This window comes from Ovis aries, chromosome 5 (genome assembly GCF_016772045.2).
Source record: "Ovis aries strain OAR_USU_Benz2616 breed Rambouillet chromosome 5, ARS-UI_Ramb_v3.0, whole genome shotgun sequence".
Classification (NCBI taxonomy): Eukaryota; Metazoa; Chordata; class Mammalia; order Artiodactyla; family Bovidae; genus Ovis; species Ovis aries.
Window position 1 is genome coordinate 91,540,741 of NC_056058.1, and position 17,917 is coordinate 91,558,657.

At 38.6% G+C, this 17,917-nt stretch overlaps 1 protein-coding gene across 8 annotated transcripts in view; it reads right to left on the reverse strand.

Moving 5' to 3' along the window:
* The window catches only part of KIAA0825 (KIAA0825 ortholog), a 400,677-nt gene extending 386,841 nt beyond the window's left edge, over positions 1-13,836 (reverse strand). For 4 of the 8 annotated variants that reach the window (XM_060416005.1, XM_060416009.1, XM_060416007.1 and 1 more), the window contains exon 1: positions 13,689-13,805. The gene's annotated coding sequence lies outside the window, so the exon portion shown is untranslated. Of the gene's footprint in view, positions 1-13,688 lie in introns of all 8 variants that reach the window. The other 4 variants (XM_060416006.1, XM_060416008.1, XM_060416010.1 and 1 more) reach the window with 2 other exon arrangements.
* Between the last annotated feature and the right edge of the window lie 4,081 nt (positions 13,837-17,917).

Sequence of the window (17,917 nt, forward strand, 5' to 3'; positions counted from 1 at the left end):
CTCGGTCTCCTTCACCAGTCCCCTGTTCTGTCTCCTTCCCTTGGACCTCTGACTGAACAATTTCATCCGCGTCCATGTCTCCCACCACCGCTTATGTTTGGAGCTCCTGTTTGAAGTGTCCAACTCCACACTGGATAACTCCCTTGGATATTCCATGGGTACCTCAAACTCAATATGCCCCCAGTTTTATTACCTTCCCTCTGAGATGTCTTCATTTTCTCGAGGTCCCTATAGTAGCTAACAGCATCACTCTCAGCCTAGGTACTCAAGTCAGAAACGTGGGAGCCATCCCCCACATTCTAACGCTCTCTCACAAATTACACTGCCAGGTGACTCGTCTTCCTTCGTATTTGTCACGTTCAATCCTGTTCTCATATTGCACCTGTGAAATTCAAACTCCATCAGCTGGATTAATACAGCAGTTTGCTAAAGTGTCTCCCTATTTTCTGCATCATCTCCTAACACATTTTCTATCCTCCCACCAGAATGATCTTTGTAAAGGTGAGAAAGGAATCAGTGTTCACAGCAAGATTTCAACTCTAAGTGACTGGGAGATAAACCATACACTTAAGCAAAAGAGAAAAATCAAAGGAAAGAGCTAATTTTTAATTTGTATGGGGAAAGGGAGTGTTCATTTTAGAAGTAACAAATTTTAAGTATAAGAATTATAGTCATATATAATAAACATAAAGCAATCATTTGGGAAAGGGGAAATGGAATTTAGGAAGGAGGGGATGAAGCATATATTATATAATTTATCATCTAAACTAGGAAATTTCTGGAATAAAAAGGGTACTAAAATAAATAAAATTATATAATTTTTGAGATGTATACTCACAAATCAAGTAAGTGGCTTTATAATGTATGTGGACCTACATAAAATTATACTCAAATTCTTTTTAAAAATTCTGATATCTATGCCTATTGAAGTAAAAGATCTTTATATTGACATCAAAAATACAAAAACAGATGGTTGTTAGTACATTACGTATACTGTAATCAATTTCTTAGTTGTATCTATCCCTCACACTTAGTTTTCTAAAGAACGTATTTTTAAAATATGATTGTATTATTTTTATAACTTTCCAAGATACATTTTATGTTTAGTAAATTTTAAATTGTTGACATTGCCAAGTGACTTTTCTGTATACATTTTTTCAGGTGCAAATCTACTGGTAAATAATATTAAGTTCAGAGCAAATTCACTACTGAAAAACATTGCCAATTTTAATTTGTAATAATGAAATACACAAATATTTTAGCCAAATTATTTTTGCAGTTTTTACTTTTTTGCTTCTATGCAAACTGCCTTTTTTGACCAATAAGCTGAAAAAACAAATCCATCAAATAAATATGTATGCTTATTTTCAATGTTTTGCTTGATTTAGATACTACAAACTTGCAGATTTTTCCAAGTTAACTTCATTCTGAACCAAAATATATACTTATTTAATTAAAAATATGAGCTCCATCAAAATATTTCTCCCCATAAGTGTATATATTTCAAAACACAATTATGGAATTTCACTGTTATATTTTATATATCATTTGAGTTCTTATAAATTAATTTGTTCAGTTTTCCCCTTGATTTCAGGGGGAAATAGTTCAAAGTCCTCCTGTTTACAAGCTCTGGGTTCAATAACTGCAATTCCCTAAAATCTTCACATAAACTGAATTTTTTGACTTCCATTTGTTAAATGCTTTGACTAAATATTCCCAGTATATTTTGCTGGAAACTGCAAACAAAATTTAGAGAACATTTTAACAAAAGTATTTAATGCCATGGTAGGAACTTTAATTGATTTATAAACTTACTCTTCAAAGTCTCAAAAATTTCTAAAATCCAAACAGAAAAAATATATACAGCCATGCTTGTTATTTTTATCAGCATCAACCTAACTATAAAAATTTACAGGCTGGTTATTTTGTGCATATATAAGCATATTTGTACTTTTTGAGAATATATCTTCTATTTAGATTGGTATTTATATTTTATAAACTCTTAGAGGCAATTATGAATTACATGAATATGTACAACATATTCTGAGTATACTACTCTCTGCAGGCTCTAAATTTATTCAAAATATTTTATGATGTTATATTCTACTTCAGAATATTTTTTACATCACCAAGACCAAGTAATTTTACCATGTATGCTGCAGTTTGTCATTCAGTTTACAATAGTACTCACAATATCACAATTCACGCAATATCACAATTCACAATATCACAATCGGAGAAGGAAATGGCAATCCGCTCCAGTACTCTTGCCTGGAGAATCCCACGGAGGGAGGAGCCTGGAAGGCTACAGTCCATGGGGTCGCAGAGTCGGACACGACTGAGCAAGTTCACTGTCACTTCACAGTATCATGTGTTTCACATTTTACAGAATGAACTTCTGAATGCTTTACTTTGATCCCGTGTATTAGACAAGAAACTTGAACCGTTATTGGAATTGATCTTTTTACTAGAAATATACAATGATACTGAAGTAAAACTGCATCGTTTAAGAGCTGGTAAAGTTCTTTTAGCAGAGACAATACAGTAACAGTTACTGTTTCACCTTCCATACATGCACAAGAAAACCTGGAACTGAATATGAGCGGAATTAATTTAGTACAGTCACTCGATCTAAATGAAAAGTCACGTTTCACAGTGTGTGTGTGCGCTCAGTCGCTTAGTCATGTCCAATTCTTTGCGACCCCATGGACATAGCCTGGCAGGCTCCTCTGTCCATGGGATTTCTCAGGCAAAAATACTGGAGAAGGGTGCCACTTCCTTCTCCAGGGGATCGTCCTGAGCCAGGGATCGAACTTGCATCTCCAGTGGCTCCTGCACTGGCATACAGATTTTTTATTATTTATTTCAGCTGGGCTGGTTCTTCGTTGCTGTCTGGGCTTTTTCCTAGTGGCGGGAGGCAGGGTTCGCACTGTGGTCGCTTCTCTCATTGTGGAGCACAGGCTCAACAGTTGAGGTGCGCAGGCTTTGTTTCTCATCTTTCCAAACCAAGGATCAAACCTATGTCTCCTGCATTGGCACAGAGTGGTACACAAATATACCTTCTGCAGTGAAGCATCAATTACGAAAAAGTCATATTTTCAGGCACGGTCTGAAAATAAGACTGCACAATAGATGCTGTTGCTTCTATGTCTTCTTGTTTTCATGTGGTCTGTGATATCACTATAGCCTCCGTAGTGTGGGTTACACATTTAATTCTTGTTGGCAAGTCAAATGAAATTTAGTACTACTAACCGATGAGTGTTCAGTTATTTTCCTTCTCTCCCCCCTCCCAAATCACTGTCACCAAAAATGGTTGTTACAAAATCACTGTCACCAAAAACGGTTGTTACAAAATAAAAAATGTGTTATCCAACAATAAAACAAATAGTTGTAGATTTATATCATATGATACATAATAAAATCCTTATAGCAATATAAAGCTGGTATTGTATTCACTCTATGGTAAAACTGAATACAGGGTGAGAAATGTGCAGCCCACAGGCCAAAGCACAGGCTTAGCACAACTGGTTTTGCATCAAGTGGCCAGCAGAGCTGTCAGCCCGGAGCATTCTGCCACTGCCCCCCACTGAGCTCCAAAGGAGCTAGCTGATCTAACTGCTGGAGAGCATTTACTTTATCAGCAAGCATCCTTCCTGCTCTCCTTGAAAAAGATGTGCTAGCTTACATTACTTCTGGAAAGGCACTGGGAAACAGAAATGGGAAGTGGCCAATTTAACCATATGTTACAGTGAGAATTCTGTTCACTGTACTGGTGTCTCAAACATGAGGACACGCCAGGATGGAGACAAGCAAGGTGCAGGTCTATCAAAACCTATCCCGGTTTATTTATGCGTAACTATCAAATAAGGCTTCATTCAAAAATAAAAACTCTAAGACAAAAGCTAAACTGATGAAATACTGAGATGAAAGGTATAAGGTGGGACTATTCCTGGGCCAACTGAATATATAATGTGATGTCAGTTCATGGGATCTTTTACATCTTTTTAAAAATTATTGATTTACTTATTTTTGGTTGCACTGGGTCTTCTTTGCTGCATGTGGGGTTTCTCCAGTTGCTGAGTTGCTGTGATAGCTTCTCTTGTTGCGGAGCACAGGCCCCAGGTGCACGGGCTCTGGTAGTTGCAGTGTGTGGGCTCAGCAGCTGGAGTTCACGGGCTCGAGTGCAGGGGCTCAGGAGTTGTGGCACATGAACTTCAGTTGTGTGTGGCATGTGTACTCTTCCCGGACAAGGGATCAAACCCGTGTCCCCTGCATTGGCAGGCAGATTCCTATCCACTGTACCACCCGGGAAGTCCAGTACATGGAATATTTTCAATATCAATATAACATATATAAAATGAAAAGAAACCTATGAAAAATGAAAATCCAGCTTTGTATGGCAAGAGATGGAAAGATTTCCAGAATGCTATAGCGTTTTCTTAGAAAAGTAAATTGTAAAACTATATATGTATCATGATACAATGCAATACTTTTAAAAAAAATCAACCCCTTTCCCCCTCAAAATCAGGAAGGATATTCAGCAAACCAGCAGCAGTGCTAAGCTGTGGGTAGTAGAACTAAAAAGGAACAGGGAAAAGAAAATTTTTACTCTTTATAATCTTTTTTTGTTTGAACTTATTGAGCATGTCTTACTTTTGATGCATTAGAAACAAAAACAAACAAATATTACAAGGCATTAGCTAATGCAGTATTAACTGAGTGGTTCAAGTAACAGATGATCCAGAAGTTCCGTAAGACATTCCCTTTGGGCAAAAGAAAAGAGAGGTCAAGTTGCCAAAGAAAAGGAAGATAAAGGCGGAAGTCCAGTGATCTCACAAAATCCATAGCCTCACAGGCCCCCCTAGTTGCAAGACACTTAATCTCTCCCTGTATATAGATTCAAACGCTTTCCAGTTCTGTGAATGATCCAACAGCTAGTGACCGGAGGATATAAGGAGCCTCAGCCAGACAGTAAATGAGAGAAGTAATTCATCAGTTTGTCTCCCGTTCATTTCTCTTTCCTTCTGCAGCCTGGGCTCTTACTAACTTCTAATTGCCGACGTGTAATCAGGTGCTCAACATGAGGTTTCTTTGTATGTAACGGGATCCTACTGCTAGACCTCAGCCACAACTGTCTGCTCCACACTCACCAACAGGGTGCCCTGGTAATGAAAATGGTGAGACCATCCCTGGAGCATATAGACAACTGCTTTGCAGAACCAGAACAGAAAATTCACAAATGAAAACAGCGAAAGATAAAATTGGAGAGGTATGCCATGGCTAGCGGGATATGCTGAGGCCTTTTATTCTGCAGGAGGAAAATATTTGTACTTTTATTCCACAGAGAATATGGAGTCATAACAGGTTTTCTTCTGTTTTTCCTTACTAAGGCAGTACATGACTACTGTTTTACAAATATTTATTAAACAGGGTGTTAAGACAGTTTGGTGTAGGGTGAGAGAAGAGATGTAGGAGGATCAGTTAGAAGGACAGTGAGTTAATCCAGATGAAGGTGATGATGACTAGGAAGAGGATGGGACCGTGAGGAAAGGCAAGACAGCTTTTGAAATGACTTTCCAAGGTAAGACTAGATAAGAGTTTGGGGTCACTACCAAGGCAGGCAATTATAGCTGAGAGCACAACCAGGCATGTGTGACATGTCCCAGGCATTAGAAGCTTGGACTTTAGACCCAAGTCATCAGAGACACCAGACAAAACTAGAGTCATGCTAAGGGCCAGAAAATGTGTGGATATGTCGTCAGAAAGTAGCAAAGGGTAAAGTCCAGGGTGAGGCTCTTCCTTGGCAATAAAAAAAAAAAATGACCAATTACAACAGAAAGAGCTAAGAGAGGTGGGTATCATACAGAGCAGGGCATCTTGTTGACAATGCCTCTCACAGTCTTGTGGATGGCAGCCACAGATACCAGGCAGGGCATGCCCAAAGCAGCCTTCAGGAAGCTAGCTGGGGAGTGGGTGACTACAAGGGTTGCCAATAAGATTTTCTGCTTGGTTGGGCCACAGGACAGGCCAGGGCGGTCAGATGAGGCTATTGGGGAATTTACATAGGAAGGGCTAAATTATTACAAAGCAATTCTGAAATTTTATCCTGGATAACAGAATGGTAGTTTATGAATAGATTAAAAAAAAAAAACTTAGGAGGAAAATGTTAACAGAATGCACAACAAAACAATTTTCAGTTCAGTTCAGTTCAGTCGCTCAGTCGAATCCAACTCTTTGCAACCCCATGAATCGTAGCACGCCAGGCCTCCCTGTCCCTCACCATCTCCAGGAGTTCACTCAGACTTACGTCCGTCGAGTCCGTGATGCCATCCAGCCATCTCATCCTCTGTCGTCCCCTTCTCCTCCTCCCTCAATCCCTCCCATCATCAGAGTCTTTTCCAATGAGTCAACTCTTCACATGAGGTGGCCAAAGTACTGGAGTTTCAGCTTTAGCATCATTCCTTCCAAAGAAATCCCAGGGCTGATCTCCTTCAGAATGGACTGGTTGGATCTCCTTGCAGTCCAAGGGACTCTCAAGAGTCTTCTCCAACACCACAGTTCAAAACCATCAATTCTTCGGCACTCAGCCTTCTTCACAGTCCAACTCTCACATCCATACATGACCACAGGAAAAACCATAGCCTTGACTAGACGGACCTTAAGTAATGTCTCTGCTTTTGAATATGCTATCTAGGTTGGTCATAACTTTTCTTCCAAGGAGTAAGTGTCTTTTAATTTCATGGCTGCTATCACCATCTGCAGTGATTTTGGAGCCCCAAAATATAAAGTCTCTCATGGTTTCATTGTTTCCCTATCTATTACCCATAAAGTGATGGGACCAGATGCCATGATCTTCGTTTTCTGAATGTTGAGCTTTAAGCCAACTTTTTCACTCTCCACTTTCACTTTCATCAAGAGGATTTTTAGTTCCTCTTCACTTTCTGCCATAAGGGTGGTGTCATCTGCATATCTGAGGTTATTGATATTTCTTCCAGCAATCTTGATTCCAGCTTGTGTTTCTTCCAGCCCAGCATTTCTCATGATGTACTCTGCATATAAGTTAAATAAGCAGGGTGACAATATACAGCCTTGACGTACTCATTTTCCTATTTGAAACCAGTCTGCTATTCCATGTCCAGTTCTAACTGTTGCTTCCTGACCTGCATACTGATGATTTTGAACGGATTATACAAATTGGTAATGTCCACAATAGAGACGCAGCAGATATATGAGTGGAACACATGGGAAAACATAGTGCTTGTAATGTCACACTGAAGTCCAGGAGACCAAAACTCAGAGAGTATCTTTCAAACTTTTTGAATTATGATCTACATGTTTCAAACAAAATGCATTGCAATCTAATGTGTAGGTGTGCACACATATCTTAAACGAAAGTCTCATGAAACACTGTTTCTCTTGCTTTGATCTATTCCATTTCATCCTATTTTATTCTTTTTTACTACTTCTTTTTATTGTTTTTTACTACTTCTTCTTGGAAGGACTGATGTTGAAGATGAAGCTACAATATTTTGGCCACCTGATGTGAACAGCTGACTCATTGGAAAAGACCCTGATGTTGGGAAGGATTGAGGGCAGGAGGAAAAGGGGACGACAGAGGATGAGATGGCTGCATGGCATCACCGACTCAATGGACATGAGTTTGGGTGAACTCCAGGAGTTGGTGATGGACAGGGAGGCCTGGTGTGCTGCGGTTCATGGGGTCACAAAGAGTCGGACACGACTAAGCGACTGAACTGAACTACTTCTTTCTTTTAATGTTGCCCATAGGCTCTAAATTGATTACAGCACCTGAATTTTGGCTTAGAGATTTTTAGATTAAACAGACTTTTGTGGTTATTTTGTAGAATCATCTGCACAGATATGACTGATAAATCCAAAAGATATATTCTTTGAGAAAAGGTAAAAAAAACGAGAGAAAAGCAGAAAAATTAAAGACTGGCTTGGGAACCACTGATGGGTGGAGAGGACAAATAAGAAAGTTGGGTCACAGGATGGAAAAACACTAGTACCAAAGAGGACAGTGTTGCCAGAAGGAAGGGGGGTCAACAAAAGCTCTTCTCAATTCATGTATTCGCCACTACCGCAGCGGTTCTCCAGGGGTACTCGAGGACACTAGTTTAAGTAGAATCACTTTGGCCATTTGTTAAAAATTCAAACACCCAGGCGGGCCTCATCCCAGGCCTAATGAACTGAACTTTCTGGGTATGTGTCCCAGAATTGACAATTTAAAAGTTTCCCAGGATATTCTTTTCACCGACTATTTTTATCTTAGTGCCTTCCACAAATGAGATTTCAAAGTGGTACTTTTCAGGAACATGCAGCCTCACTTCACACATTAGATGTAATCTTAAATAGCTGTTAAGTGAGTGCCTGCACACTAAACCATTATTCCCCTAAAGACTATCATGATTAACTGTATGTACAACATCAGAACAATGTCCAAAAGAAAACAAGCAGCTTCTGAAGCATTCAGCCTTTAAACAGATACTTTATTCTGACGGTTCTGTATTACTTCTCCAAGTGGTTGGCCAAATGGGCATACAAGCCTCATTCATTAGTTTTATTTCGTTTAAAAGCAGACACTACATTTAAAAATTCACTATGCCGTCACATTTCATGTTGATTTTGAATTGAGTGCACTGGACTTAACTAGTTAAAGTACCACATGAAGTGGTGTTTAGGAGAACTCACAGGCACAAAGTGCCGCAAGGAGAGAGTATGCAGACAATACAAAAACTAAAATGTATGATTTGGACTCTAACAATAAAGATATCCCTTTACATGGTAAGCCCTGCTAACAAAAATATTTGCCAGTTTATTGCCAAGTATGAGATGAGACTTTATTCTACTCTTTAAGATGGGAATCATAACTAACAACATCCACAGCAGAAAACATTTATCACTTATATCAGGTGATATCAGGTTCTGTTTTAAAAACTTGCCATGGATTAACTCGTTTCATCTTCACAACAACCCTGTGAAGTAAGTACAGTTTTAGATCTCATTCCCAGAAGATGAAGCTGAGATAAAGAGAGCTGCGTAACTTTCTTGGGGTCCTATAGCTAGAAATAGGACCTGAGGTTCACACATAGGCAGTCTGTCTGGAGTCTGCATTCAAAGGCAGTGTGCTACAATGTGATCGTGAGAAAGTCTCAGATGTAGAAGTAGCTAGCTGCCCAGTAGAAATACTTGCTGTTTATGGTCTAGGGTGTTGGTTTTTTTTTTTTTCCCGGTTCTTTATACAAGTGATTTCCAGATAGCTTGGATCCCTGTTTACATTTAGTTATTAATTTTTTTATGATACACTTTATATATAAGAGGAATACTCAAGATAGCATAAAAGATGTGATACTGGGGTGGAGTCTGAGAGCCTGCATTTCTGAAAAGTTCCCAGGTAATGGTGATACCGCTGGCTTGGGGACCGCACTTTGAGTAGTGGGGGCTTAGGGTGTGAGATCTGGGGTAACAATGCTAGTGGTGGAATTCTAGCTCCATTACTTACTAGCTTTATAATGTTCTCCTTGCGTGCCTCTACCGTATCTATAAAATACTGAGATCAATACAGTGTTGTTATGAGGGTTACATGAGATAATCCATGGATACTATTTAGATCAGCTGCTGGAATACAGAAAATACAGTAAATACTATCTCTTTATTATACAAAACTATTAAAAGCATATATTGTATCATATTAGAAAGCCATTTACAGAACTGGCTGATGTAGCAAAACAATAAATAAATTCTTATCATTTTTTCAAGTCACTAGAGTATCACTGTACACTGAAGGACATTTAATACACATTAGACCCAGTAGCCAACTTTACTAATTACATAAATCTGAAACTGTTCTAAATGAACTGGTGTGAAGGCTTTGGCCTATGTTATTTAAAGAGATTATTTTGTTTCTATGCCAGAAAGCTTTTTCTACCTTGTAGGTGTGCACTGAGTTCCAGCTCATTTATTCAAATAGCTTTCTTTGAATTTAGAAAGAGATATTTTTGTTTTAAAAATTTATTTTAATCAAATAGAAATCAAAACTGGTATTAGTATGAACAGTAATAATGACTTTAAACATTTGTTCAAGTAAGAGCACTAGTATAGTTTAGATAAATTTGGAAGAGTCAGCCAAATCCTTCACAGACAACTTTATACATTTTCACACCACTATACAATGCAGCCTAATTACCTCATGCTAGAATCACAATGGTGATATCACTCACCTAGAGCTAGACATCCTGGAATGCAAAGTCAAGTGGGCCTTAGGAAGCATCACTATGAAAAAGCTAGTGGAGGCGTTGGAATTCCTATTCGGGATTTGGAATTCCTGTTACAAATCTGGAATTCCTATTAGGATTTGAGCTATTTCAAAGCCTAAAAGATGATGCTGTGAAAGTGCTGCACTCAATATGTCAGCAAATTTGGAAAACTCAACAGTAGCCACAGGACTGAAAAAGATCAGTTTTCATTCCAATCCCTAAGAAAGGTAATGCCAAAGAATGTTCAAACTACCAAACAATTGCACTCATCTCACACGCTAGCAAAGTAATGCTTAAAATTCTCCAAGCCAGGCTTCAACAGCGCGTGAACCGTAAACTTCCAGATGTTTTAGAAAAGGCAGAGGAACCAGAGATCAAATTGCCAACATCTGTTGGATCATTGAAAAAGCAAGAGAGTTCCAGAAAAACATCTATTTCTGCTTCATTGACTACGACAAAGCCTTTGACTGTGTGGATCACAACAAACTGTGGAAAATTCTTAAAAAGATGGGAATACCAGGCCACCTGACCTGCCTACTGAAAAATCTGTATGCAGGTCAAGAAGCAACAGTTAGAACTGGACATGGAACAACAGACTGGTTCCAAATCGGGAAAGGAGTATGTCAAGGCTGTATGTTGTCACCCTGCTTATTTAACTTATATGCAGAGTACATCATGTGAAATGCTGGGCTGGAGGAAGCACAAGCTAGAATCAAGATTGCCAGAAGAAATAACCTCAGATATGCAGATGACACCACCCTTAAGGCAGAAAGTGAAGAAGATCTAAAGAGCCTCTTGATGAAAGTGAAAGAGGAGACTGAAAAAGTTGGCTTAAAGCTCAACATTCAGAAAACTAAGATCATAGCATTTGGTCCCATCTCTTCATGGCAAATAGAAGGGGAAACAATGAAAACCGTGAGAGATTTTATATTTGGGGGCTCCAAAATCATTGAAGATGGCGACTGCAGCCGTGAAATTAAAAGATGCTTACTCCTTGGAAGAAAAACTATAACCAACTTAGACAGCAGGTTAAAAAGCAGAGACATTACTTTACCAACAAAGGTCCATCAAGTCAAAGCTTTGATTTTTCCAGTAGTCATGTATAGATGTGAGAGTTGGACCATAAAGAAGGCTGAGTGCCAAAGAACTGATGGTTTTGAACTGCGGTGTTGGAGAAGACTCTTCAGAGTCCTTGGACTGCAAGGAGATCCAACCAGTCCATCCTAAAGGAGATCAGTCCTGGGTGTTCATTGGAAGGACTAATGCTGAAGCTGAAACTCCAATACTTTGGCCACCTGATGCAAAGAACCGACTCATTTGGGAATGATTGAAGGCAGGAGGAGAAGGGGGTGACAGAGGATGAGATGGCTGGATGGCATCACCAACATGGTGGACATGAGTTTGAGTAAGCTGCAGGAGTTGATGATGGACAGGGAAGCCTGGCATGCTGCAGTCCATGGGATCACAAAGAGTCGGACCACGACTGAGCGACAAACTGAACTGAACTGAGGAACAGTAAAAGCTGGAGAGTCAGTGAAGGAGGAGATATGAACTATGAAGTCTTATATTTGGGGTTGGCCAATATATTTGAGTCTGCCAGAAAAGATCAATAAGTAATTTGCCTCTCTTTCCACTTTTCATTTCTCTAACATGGGTGATAAAAAAGACATGGGTGAGACAGATTCTGATGTTTATTTTTCTAAATTAAAACCATATTCAGCATATGACCTGCCCAGTGAGATCATGATAGATAAGAATCAAGGAAATGGGTGGAATTATTTTTCTCTCCTCTTTCCCTTCTCTCTCTCCCTGCAGAATGGAGTAAGGAAGGCTCCATGCTCCTCCTTGAATGTCCAATGGGGTACAAGAATTTTTTTTTTTAAACATTCAACACAACACAACAGATTTTTACTTTATATTTGCTTTCTAAACAAGTATTACCTTGAAAAAAAAAATCACATTTACCCCCATATCTGCATGAAAGTGTTTATATAAAAGGCTGGCGTATGGAAAAATTTAAGGTAGAGTTACCTATACTTAATTATACTGAATAAGGATACTTCTATTGAAATAATTGTCAGGATTAACTTGTACTCCAAGTGAAAAAACAATCACCTGTGGGAATTATGATTCTTAATATCTAGGGATGATAATTAACAAAATTGAGTAGTTTGGGTTAGAGGAACAAGAACACAATTATACCAACATGATATTTTGTCATTTGGGCTTACAATGGTCTGAATCAAAATCTTGAAAAATAGAAATTTACCAAATGCCTAAGCTAACTTTTTCCACTTACAAGGCAGGTAATAGCTGTATCTCAATACCAGAGAGTCAAGGAATTTCACTTCAGTGTGACCTATTTATGCCTCTCAGATTCATCATATGCATTTTTTAATGACCCCGAACCAAAGGAAATGTAGAAACCTATTTGAAGAGCTGACATTAAGGTTGTGACACCAGCAAAACCAACAAGAGAATCTAAAGTTAAACTGACACACAATCCCCAAATCAGTCTGTTACACTCCTAATTTAAAAAACAGTTACTATGTGAAAAAGTGATGGCATGTCAGCCTTTGCTTTGAAACCCCTGAATTTTGTCATTTGGTGTTTGTGTCACAACCTTAATATTATTTAAATATACTTTTAATATCTATTATTTAAAAAATATCTTTGAATTGAAGATACTCTGAAGCTTTGAAGAAGTCAACCTCAAAGCAGTGCATTCCTAGCATGCCACTTTTATTAGAAGTGGTGCATAAAACATTTCCTGTTGACAAATCTAATTCATTAAAAGGTGAGATGGATGCATTTTAAAATAACCGGCTGGCATCATTATCTGCAGCACCTTTTATAAATTATTCCTCTTTTCCCTTTGGACTGAACTTGTCACAGTTCTCTCTTTCAGAGTCTGAGTGTTATGCCTTATAGTCAATGCTTTCAACATGTTTAGACAAGTCATAAGGTAAACAAGCAGTGGTACTTTATTTTCTAGAAATGAGAAAGGGTAGCAGAAGTATTTACAGATAATTCCAGTCAATTCATTGATTTTTAGCTAAGGACAAGGAAAGTCAGCTTGTGGTAGTTTCATCTTACACAAAGGATTTAAAAATAAAACTATACTGTTTGAGGAAAAGGGAGAATTTCAAAGAAAGGAACATAAAGAGAGATGCTGGCAGCCCTGCTGCAGTATTGTGCAGAAGACTTACTTTAAAATTGAATTGTGCTTCCCCTGACATCGGAGATCAGGTACATCATAAAGCTGACAGCTGGCTGGCATGCTGCCTTCCTAAAGGAAAATGCTAACTGCATTTCTCTTGGAGGCCAAAGGAATAGAATTATAGAAGCTTTCAAGCAAACTGGGAAGATGGAGGACAAATCATTTAAAATATGATGAAAGGCATTTCTTACCTAATTTTGTTTCAGAAGATTCTGAGAATGAGCTGGTCTTCTAATCCTAATGTAGGTGGTAACTTATTTCCTTCCGAGGTGTCAGTAGAAGAGCTGCCTTTTCGTCAGTGTCTTCAGCAGCTTTTTTCCAAAATATACAAAGCACACCTATAAAATAATTAGATACAGCTTTATCACCCACATGGAGGAGGCACAGTCACAACGTTACTGATCTACATTGGCAGTGACAACACTACGGTTAAGGTACGATATACAGACCCGATGCAAGAGATGCTAGAAACACATAAAGGCATCCTGAAGTTGGGGCACCTTAAAAAAGCTTATTAATAAGACGACTCATAGATTATTGGCACATGGATAACAGATGCACCTTACAAATATGCACAAAGTATCCCTTTTATTATCATTGAGTTTCCAAATGTTCCTAAAGAAATGTAGATCACAGACAGTAAGGGATGGCTGCACCATATGAATCAAGCAATACCTTGCAATACAATTATAGCTTTCTTGTTTAATTACCAGTTGCCCCAGAACTGTTTCTTAAAGCCATATTTGGGACATCCCTGGAGGTCCACTGGTTAAGATTCCAAGTTTCCAATATAGGGGGCTTGGGTTCAATACCCAGTCAGAGAACTAAGATTCTACATGCTGCACGGTGAGGCCAAAATATTACAAAATAAATTTTAAGGTTAAAATTTAAAAAAATCATTTCCCCACTCTTCTAGGTTATCTTGATAAAGTAGATTCTGCCTCCGCTGATCTGGGATCAGGACCTGAGATTCTGTGTTTCTAATAACCTCCCAAGTCAAGTCACCAAAGAGGTGAGTCTGTGGTCTAAACATTCTCTAGTGAGGTTCTATCAATCTATCTGACTTTGCCTGCACCAAAATACACCGCAGTTATTCTTGTTTTTTGGCCCTCTGTCTCTCTATATAATTTTTAAATCTTTTGTCAAGTCTCCTCCCCTCAAAAATACATATAAATTTGATTGAACTGATCCAACTGGGCACCTATAAAATCTTGTTTCCCAAAGCCATGTGTATTATATATCATTCCATTTATTGAGGTCCTATTGTCACAAAATAATGCTTTATTATTTCCTCATGGGAGTTTTGCACATCTCGTTATGTTAGATTTATTCCCAGGAACTTCATATTTTGAATGTTACTAATATCTCTTTGCAAGGGCTTTTTCATGTTTTGTTTATATTTGTGTAATTTTGTACATTGATATGTTTACCCAGGATATCTGTAAAACTCTTACTACATTTTTCTGTAGCTTGACATCACGAACATTTCAAAATCTATAATTATTTCTTTATCTTGCCTTACTAAAAGGAAAAGAAAAGAAGTCAAACAGTAAATATATTATTTAATAGAAAAAAAAAAAAGCTATTTGATGATTTGTGATCAGCCAAAATGATCTCTCCAGTAGGCTTGAAAGTGAAAGTGAAGTCACTTAGTCATGTCCGACTTTTTTGCGACCCCGTGAATTGTAGCCTAGCAGGCTCCTCCACCTGTAGGGTTCTCCAGGCAAGAATATTAGAGTGCGTTGCTATTTCCTTCTCCAGGGGATCTTCCCATCCCAGGGATCGAACCCTGGTCTCCTGCATTGCAGGCAGACGCTTTACCCTTTGAGCTACCTCAACTATAAAACTAATATGAAGAAGGCTCCGGATATTTATCTCAATATTTATTGATTGTTCTCATACTTCTTGCCTTTCCTGGTATCTGAAATACAAGTGCTTAAATGTTAGTAATATCTATTATCCCAAGCTGATATCCAGCTAATACTTCATCAGAAACAGACGAAAACCTTCATGGACAACTTGGCCAGTCTAGGAATTAAATTTGAACAAAATAGAAAACAGAGGAATTCTAACGAGAGACATGGTTCAGTTTGGTTAAAGAACTAAGTGGAGATGCCCACTCTAGGGAGCCATTATAGAGATACAACATATTACCTATACTCCATATCTGAAATCACAAGATTTCACGGAAAACCGTAAATAACTGAAATTGCTTTCCTGATGACAATGTCAGCCTGTAGAGTGAATTGTCCTTCAATGATAACTTTCAACAACTTGACCAAGGGAAAAAAATCAAGACTTACTTTTCTAGAAACTGTCAACATTGGTAATATTGCTTACCTGAAAGAATCTAAGTGTAAACAGGTAAAAGAAAATGTAAACCCAAAGGGAAATGTGGGGTACAGAATCAGGTAAAGAAAGAGAAAGAGGCAGTAACTAAAATAATAATAACCACTACAATTCAGTTCAGTTCAGTCGCTCAGTCGTGTCCGACTCTTGGCGACCCCATGAATCGCAGCACTCCAGGCCTCCCTGTTCATCACCATCTCCCGGAGTTCACTCAGACTCATGTCCTTCGAGTCCATGATGCCATCCAGCCATCTCATCCTCTGTCGTCCCCTTCTCCTCCTGCCCTCAATCCCTCCCAGCATCAGAGTCTTTTCCAATGAGTCAACTCTTCGCATGAGGTGGCCAAAGTACAACAAACTGTTCTTTAAAAATGGGTTTATAATCCACTAAAAAAATAACTATGAAGAAACATGGCAATGCAGAATGGCATCGCCAGTTCAATGGACATGAGTCTGAGCAAACTCTAGGAGATTGTGAAGGACAGGGAAGCTTGGCATGCTGCAGTCCATGGGGTCACAAAAGGTCAGAAACAACTGAGTGACTGAACACACAGAAAATCCTGAAAAGAACAGATGAGAGCAGGACCCAAGAAGATGTGGTATGTATATACAATGGAATGTTACTCAGCCGTAAACAGAATGAAATAATGCCATTTGCAGGAACATGGATGGAGCTAGAGATTCTCATAATCAAATCGGTTACACGTGGAATCTAAAAAAATAGAATGATACAAATGAAGTTATGCACAAAAACAAAAATAGGTTAACAGAATTTGAAAACAAATTTACAGCTACCAAAGGGGAAAGGTCGAGGTAGGGGAGGAACAAATTAGGAGTTTGGGATTAACATATACACACTACTATATATAAAACAGAGTACTAGGAAAGGTAGCATGGGTGCCTCCATAGAAAAATCTGCCTCATTCTGGCTTCAGCAGACTTCCAGCATAATCATGGTTACCCACCTATTCACTCTAAAGCAAACTGTACCATTAAATTGGTGCCATCCAAATGTAGTTTCTAGGCAGCTTTTGGACTTGCTTCTTTGTAATATGAATGCACAGCCAAGGACTATCGGGCATTTGAAGAAAATTGTTTTGCTTTGTGTTCATATCTGAAACCAATATAAAACAAAAATGTGCCCCAAAAGAAGATGGAGGTGAGTCAAACCTTAGAGCTAGACAAAATTGAAAGACACAACCATTTTAGTCACCCAGTCACCCATAAATAGACCAAAGGAAGATAACAATTTGAGGAGTATTGATATCTGGTAAGAAAACTAGGACCCTGTTGTATTCTAGCCAAGAGGTGCTCTTATCGATATCAACCACAATTCAATGAGTACAGAGGTTCTTCCAGAGTGGAGGAGATCACCAGAACTTTGCAGAGGTCAAAGGGGGCTCAGTGGTCCTTGAGTGGTGAGTAATGCCAGCCTTCTGCAGTGTTTCACTGGAAGTGATGGCCTTACAACAGGGAGCAAGCACAGAGAGTCAACAGCTCTATTAATCCAAGTTATGTTCACCCTTGGGGCAAGCACATTCTTGACTATGACTAAGAGTATGTCCAATGGAGGCCTGAGAGGAACAAAGCTACCCGCACATTGCTGAGGCTGAACAATCACAGCACAGAGGAAATGTGAAAGAGTTCAGTAGAAACCAAAGTGGGGAGCACTTGAAAACAATATAAATTTTAAATGTGTTCCTCTATCAATACAGAGATTCATGAGCAGATGACAGATAACTTACTGACTTGAAGTGTTTGTGCACGTTCACTGTCTGGCCATCAGCTTATCATTTAAGCTTCACAGAGACAGACAGGCAAGTCCCAGAAATCCAAATGTAAAACTAATTACAAAAATCTCAAAAAGAAATAAAGAAAAAGTACATAAGTGGCTACGTATCACAAGGGAAATAGATGTCACTGATTTAATTTAGCCAAATTACTAAACAAAAAAACAAGCAAATAAAGCAGTAACAGGGAGGAAAAAAAAACACAAAACTCAGAATCCAGAGTTGCCACAATATATGATCTAAAATATCTACTTTTCAACAAGATATTGTGAGATATGTAAG